Below are 6,698 nucleotides of genomic sequence, written 5' to 3' on the forward strand. Positions count from 1 at the left end.
CAGAAAAACAAGATGTCTTCTCTTTGAGATGAATCTGTAAAAAGAGTTTATCTCAAACAAAATAGAATTTTGGGGTTAACAGTCTCAAAATTGACTTATAGTTTTACTGCAATGCCCAAACAAGAAGGTGCTTTAGCAAAAATAGAGGTCAAAACATTTTATTGAAATAAAGTAATCTCTTTTTTTTAATAAAAAAGTTTATTTTTTAATTAGTGATTTTGACCTTGTAGAGTTAAAGCCTCAGATCCTCATTTTTTTTCTTGTTATTGTTAAAATTGCACTATAATCTATACAAAACAAACAAAAAAAACCTAGTACTTGACTGGATCCTGCTTGTGTTACTAGATTTTACAGAGACATGAACCCTCTTGCCTAACATATCTATCATTTAAGGGTTGAAAAGAATGCTTAGTAATGGGAAGTTGCCCAACAACTTGTAAACATCAGGTGATCTGAGATAGGAGCCCTGACTGCATATCATAAAGAACCGTTTTCCATCATCCTTTTGTTCACTAATTGAGCAAGTATTATAGGGCTTCCCACATACCAGGCACAGTTCAACATGTTGAGGACACAGAAGTGAGCTAAAGAGATGGTTTTGGGTAGCTTTTATGTTGGTAGGTGGAAGTGAAATGCTTAACATTTAACCACATCTTAATCTAAGTATAAATAACATGCTATCAAAATGCTCTTGAGATCATTATAGATTGAGTCCAAGAACACCTATAGAATAAATATATCATGATATATTATTTTTCTTGATTTAAAAAAGTAGGAAAGTTCATCACATTAGCTCATAGTTTACTATATACAAGTGATTGTTTTCTCTATGATTAAATCTATATACATCTCCATAGAAAATTCTGCTTTTCTCTGTAGGAGAGCCAAAAAGTTTAAGATTACTCAGCTAGCTAGTGGCAGAGCTGGTAACAGATTTTGCTGTTTTTTTTTTTTGCTATCCCTTGATCTAATTAGTCACTTTATCTTCAATTTAGAACCTTGCCAGAGCGATCTGTTCTGGATTAGAGAGTGAGAACTGACATTTATAAAGTATTTGCTATGAGCCAGTACTTGACATATATGGAGAGGCAGGTCTTATCAGACATAATTCACAAAAGAGAAGACTTTTCTGAACAGATAAATAAACAATAAATAACAAGACTGAAGTTTGGACAGGGGCGCCTGGGTGGCGCAGTCGGTTAAGCGTCTGACTTCAGCCAGGTCACGATCTCGCGGTCTGTGAGTTCGAGCCCCGCATCAGGCTCTGGGCTGATGGCTCGGAGCCTGGAGCCTGTTTCCGATTCTGTGTCTCCCTCTCTCTCTGCCCCTCCCCCGTTCATGCTCTGTCTCTCTCTGTCCCAAAAATAAATAAAAAACATTAAAAAAAAAAAAAAATTTAAGACTGAAGTTTGGACATAGTTCCTCAGCTTTCCTCTGTGCCAGGCTACAGCGGAGTGAAAACCATACATCTCTTTACATTTAGATTGCCTTTTGAATCCAAAGTAGGGATAATAATCAACATTTAAATTCATGTCTGACAACAAGTTCTAATGATAATTGACATGTAATAGCACTTATTGTGCTGGGTACTTTACATGGAGTGTGTCATTTCATCTTCACGGCAATAATTACTAACCCCCAATTATGGCTGAGGAAACTAAGCTTCAGAGAGATTCAGTGGCCTGTGGTCACAGAATTAGCAGAGCCAGGACTCAAACTTGACATTGTTGTTGGGCTAGAGCCCAGACTTCTAACCTATTTTTTCAATGAATGTCACCAAAAGGAAGTGGTGAGGGGGAGGGGCAAATGAGGGAACACTGCTTAATCTAGGACAACATCCCACGTGATCAGAGAACCTCTTCCCTAGTAGCCAGGTCCCTAGTAGGATGCACACCGAAGTGGGCTGTCCCTCTCTTTCCCCTTGGATTCACTGATCTAACTCAAGGGGACCTAAAGGAAGGAAACTTTGGGGTACCGGTAGCTCTGTTGGTTGAGCGTCTGACTCTTGCTTTGGGCTCAGGTCGTGATCCATCCCAAGGTCACAGCATCGAGCCCCAAGTGGGCTCTGCACTGAGCATGGAGCCTGCTTGGGATTCTCTCTCTCCCTCTGTCCCTCTCCTGCTTGTGCTCTCTCTCTCTCTTAAAAAAATAATATCCCTTAAAGAAAGAAAGAAACAAAAACGAAAGGAAACTTCAGCTGGAGACTTGCTGACTTGCTGTTGTAAGTTGGGGCAGATGGGGTGAGGGTCTGCAGTGGGTTTACATGGAAGGTAACAGAAAGCAGTAGTTCTCTGCTTGAGCCATGAGCATTTCCTGAAGGCGCCAGTGAAAGAACAGAATGGTTTCCTCATACTCATTCAGCAAAATAGGGGTTGGCAGCATAAATGCTGGCTAAAAATGCGTGTTGGGAACAGTATCTTCCCTTTTTTTGGAACTTTTTGGGGCTTTTAGTCATTCACTTAAGGAATGCTATCTGAACACCTAGGCATGAGTGGCTGTATGCTAGACAAAGTGGCGGACCTGAAGGCATACTTTAAGGGACATATGTAAGTGAAAAGAAGGAGCTACAACAGAGTGAATCTTAATCCAAATCTAAATGGATTGAAAAATCTGAATCAAAAATGAAAGAGTTTACAATGAAATTAGAATGTTAAGGAAAGAAACTCCATAATTCAAACACAGATCTAACATGGAATTATACAGAGTAGAATAAGTATCTGTCTTAATTGTATTGAGTGAATAAGCTGTCCAGTCTACCTTTCACATTTGGTTATATAGACATCATGACTAAAGGCTGGTGGTGTTACACTATACCCTATTTAGGTAAATTGAAATGGTACAGATAAGGTACCAAAACTGTCAGGATAGAAGTTAGGAAATAGTTTTTTTTTTAAGTTTTTATTTATTTTTGAGAGAGAGCACAAGCAGGGGAGGGGCAGAGAGAGAAAGACACATAGAATCCGAAGCAGGCTCCAGTCTCTGATCTCTCAGCACAGAGTCCAATGCGGGGCTCAAACTCACGAGCCATGAGATCATGACCTGAGCCAAAGTCAGATGTTTAACCGACTAAGCCACCCAGGCATTCCTAACTTAGTAAATATTTTGAGAATAGTTGAGGAAAAATTAGATTTTCATAAAGTGATACTAGTAACTTACCATGTATGATAGGGTGTACAGTGTCCATTGACCTTCAAAAGGGCTCTGGAGATAAGCCAAAAAAAAAAAAAAAAAAAAGAAAAGACAAGAAAAGAAAAGTCTTGATGTTCAGTTTACGAGTTGCAAAAGCTTCCTCATTGCGATATTTCATTTCTGGGATGCTAGTTTATTACATATTAATTAGTAAGTTGATGTTTGGATGTGATACCTTTCATATGGGATTTTTAATGTAATATGTTGGTGATTTAGGGAGACACTGTGCACTAGATTGATAATAAGGCATCAAATTTTGGGTGTGTCACTCTTGGGAGGGTGTCTTCATCTCATTCTTTTTCATGTTTCCATTGCAAAGGGTGGCTGTTTTTTCAAACCTCTTCCCCATATTCTGTGACTATTCCCTATTTGGATTGTATCAGAGAGTTTATATATATATAGCATGGATTTCTTTTTGATTTTTAGAAAAGTTGTATTATGGGGCTTATGTAAATATTTTCCTTTTTTTTCCTCCCTGATCATAAACTTGCCCTCACTCCTGGATTTGGAATGTAACCAAGCTGAAAGATGAGATCATGTTTGTAGAGCAAAGTGAGGTCTCAGCAAGAATCTTCTAATTTGAAAGGCATCAGTATTTTATGAACTTGCTTACTGAAATGCTGGGGAATGAAATCAGGAGTTTAAAAGTTGTTTTCATCAATGGGGCTAAACAAAGAAAGTAGAGTTTTCCTTTTTGCACTTTGTATTCACAGTAACTTATTTTCCCTTGCAAAAAGAATTGTACTGTTTCACTTAGAAAAATGGACTCAACAGTCATCTGCTAATGCAAGTAATGCTAATGTCTTCTTTTTGTTTTATTTTTGGTATTATGTAAATCGGTTATAGAATGCTAACTCTTTTGTTCTTATTTTGAAGTTCGCAAAATTTTAGAGTATTATTTATTAATATCCCAATGTCCTTTTTTTATATGGAGGCATATTTCCTTTGTTTCTTTTTCATTAATTGTATGTGATTATTATTTATTAATAGTATTATTTGCTTTTGCAATATGGAAAAATAATTTCCTTTTTTTCCATGTAATCACACACATACTATACTGCTTAAGATACAGAACACATGAGGATAACAAGTTCTTTTTTTTTTTTTTTTTTTTGCAGATGTTTACCACATGTGGAGCTTAGCATGAAGCTAAGTCATGAGTCAAGCATGTCCCATCCCAATGCCCTTTGAAACATTTTTATGTGGTTCCATGAAATAGTGTATATTTTAATAGATGCCGTGATGGCCTTGCTCAGGTCCTTGTTTTCAGACAATCCAATTCAGACTATCTGCTGTGGGTATCTCTTGCTTTACCATCCTCCTTTGTCAGGAATCAGATCTTGATTTTCTTTTGGGAATCTCCTCTCCCCAGGCCATGTGGTCCCAGTCAGATGACTGCAGTGCCCCACCTACTCTGAACTAATAAGAATCTTCTCTAAGATTTCTTTCTCTCCGATCTATAGCTGCCAGGAGAGAGAGGAGCTCCTTTTACTCTGTGCTGTCAAGCTGAAAGAACCACATAAGCCTGCAGCTTATGGTCCTAACCCCAGGCTTCATGGAAGAAGCTCTCTGCAGAATGATGCCAACACACGGAGGGAGCCAGAGCTCTGGCAACATTTACCACCATCTGAAGCTAAACCAACCCTTCAACTTTCCAGTTGCTGGAGCCAATACATTCCCTTTTTCTTAAGCTAATTTGAGTGTCATTTCTATCACTTTCAACCAAAAGAGCTTTGAATATTGCTTTCCATCTAGAGGTGAGAATGATCAACTCAGTACAAGCAAAAGTAACTCGTTAACAGTTGTGAGTAATAGAAAATCTTATCAAAATTTCTTTTGGAAAAGTATTAAGTTTTTGTTGGTTTGGAATACTAAATTTAGAAAGCTCAAATAACTAACATTTTCCTGTACCCTAGAGACAAGTGTTAAGTAAACTGACCCTAAGGATTATTCAAATATGTAATTCTAAGTTATGTCAGAGTGTCATTACAGATTCAGCTTAATCACCTATATCTTCAGCCTTAATAGGATTATTCTACAGGAATTGATGCCAAGAGAAATGATCGGAAGGCTCTGTGCTAATAACAGTTACAATGTATTGGCACATTCTATGTGCCAGGAAGTGTGCAAAGCCTGTCATTGTTTTACATTTAATTCTCACAGAAATTCTAAAAGGTAGATGTTATTATTTCCCTTTTACAGGTAAGGAATCAGGGTCAGCAGTATGCCCAAGTTCACACAGCCAGCAAGTAGGAGAACCAACATCTAAGCCTGTATCTTTCTAATTTCAAAACATAGGCTTTTACCACTGTTCTCTCTTTAAGTTTCCAAACTTCGTAAGAATTCATTCAATTATCAAAATTTCCAGCATATTTTGGAGATATTCCTGGCTCCTAGTGGATATATCTATATCCATATACAATTATATAATATGTAATATATGTACTTCCCAGTAGATATTTCTTATGAACTTATATGTATATGAATATATGTATGCTTTTTATACCTACTATGAGCCAAGTTTAAGAATTTATAATTCACATGAGAGTCCTATTTCAAACCTCTTATGGGTAAATCACAATTTGGCATCAGCAATTCAATATCTGAATTTTATTTATTTTTATTTTTTATTTTATTTTATCTTAGTATTGATTGATTGTATGATATCTGAATTTTAAATTCTTTCTCTTATGAGAGAAAGAGGCCTAGGCTGGCATAGAAAAAAAAAAGTGAACTAACCAATCCGTTAGACTTTTAGCAGAACCTTGGGGTTGCTGTTGTTTCCAGAATTGCACAAACCCTCAGTAATTTTGGAAGCCTTGGAAGGCATCTCTGCTGATCTATGAGATTCTAGGCATAGCAGGCAGGAAGGGAGTGGAAAGCATGGCACTGGTCCTCATCTACAAACTTCTTCTTTCATAAGCCAAGTCTCTTGTGTGGGTGTGGGCTGCTGACCCCTGTCATCTGGATGTGTGACAATAACTTGTTTTCATGTTGACTCTTCATAACCGGGAGCTGTATTGGCATTGCATGTTTGCTTTAACTTCCCACACAGAGACTAAGTCCAAAATGTAATTAATTGAGCCCTTATTTGAAAAAAGAAAAAAAAAATGTTCTGTGTATTTAGAGACCCCAAAATGATGTGAAAAAATATTTTCAAAACTAAACTAATCCAAATAGAACTATGTTTTCTCATGGAGGAGTGAAAAGAGGGATTTGGAGAGAGAACACCTGGCTTTAAGTTTCAGCTAACCACTCATATATATGGTTTTGGACAGATAATTTGTACCTCAGTTTTTCTTTTTCTTTTTTTTTTTAAGTTTATTTATTTTGAGAGAGAGAGAGAGAGAGAGAGAGAGAGAGCATGAGCAGGGGGAGGGGCAGAGAAAGAGGGAGAGAGAGAATATAAGCAGGCTCTGCACTGACAGCGCAGAGCCCAACCCGGGGCTCAAATTCACAAACCATGAGATCATGACCTGAGCCAAAATCAAGAGTCGGACACTTAACTG

At 37.4% G+C, this 6,698-nt stretch overlaps 1 long non-coding RNA gene across 1 annotated transcript in view; it reads left to right on the plus strand.

Moving 5' to 3' along the window:
* The window catches only part of LOC131504384 (uncharacterized), a 33,992-nt gene extending 29,108 nt beyond the window's left edge, over nt 1–4,884 (plus strand). Inside the window, exon 2 of the long non-coding RNA XR_009257953.1 lies at nt 4,653–4,884. This is a non-coding gene — a long non-coding RNA (uncharacterized LOC131504384). The remainder of the gene's footprint in view (nt 1–4,652) is intronic.
* The last annotated feature ends 1,814 nt before the right edge of the window (nt 4,885–6,698 follow it).

This window comes from Neofelis nebulosa, chromosome 2 (assembly GCF_028018385.1).
Source record: "Neofelis nebulosa isolate mNeoNeb1 chromosome 2, mNeoNeb1.pri, whole genome shotgun sequence".
NCBI lineage: Eukaryota > Metazoa > Chordata > Mammalia > Carnivora > Felidae > Neofelis > Neofelis nebulosa.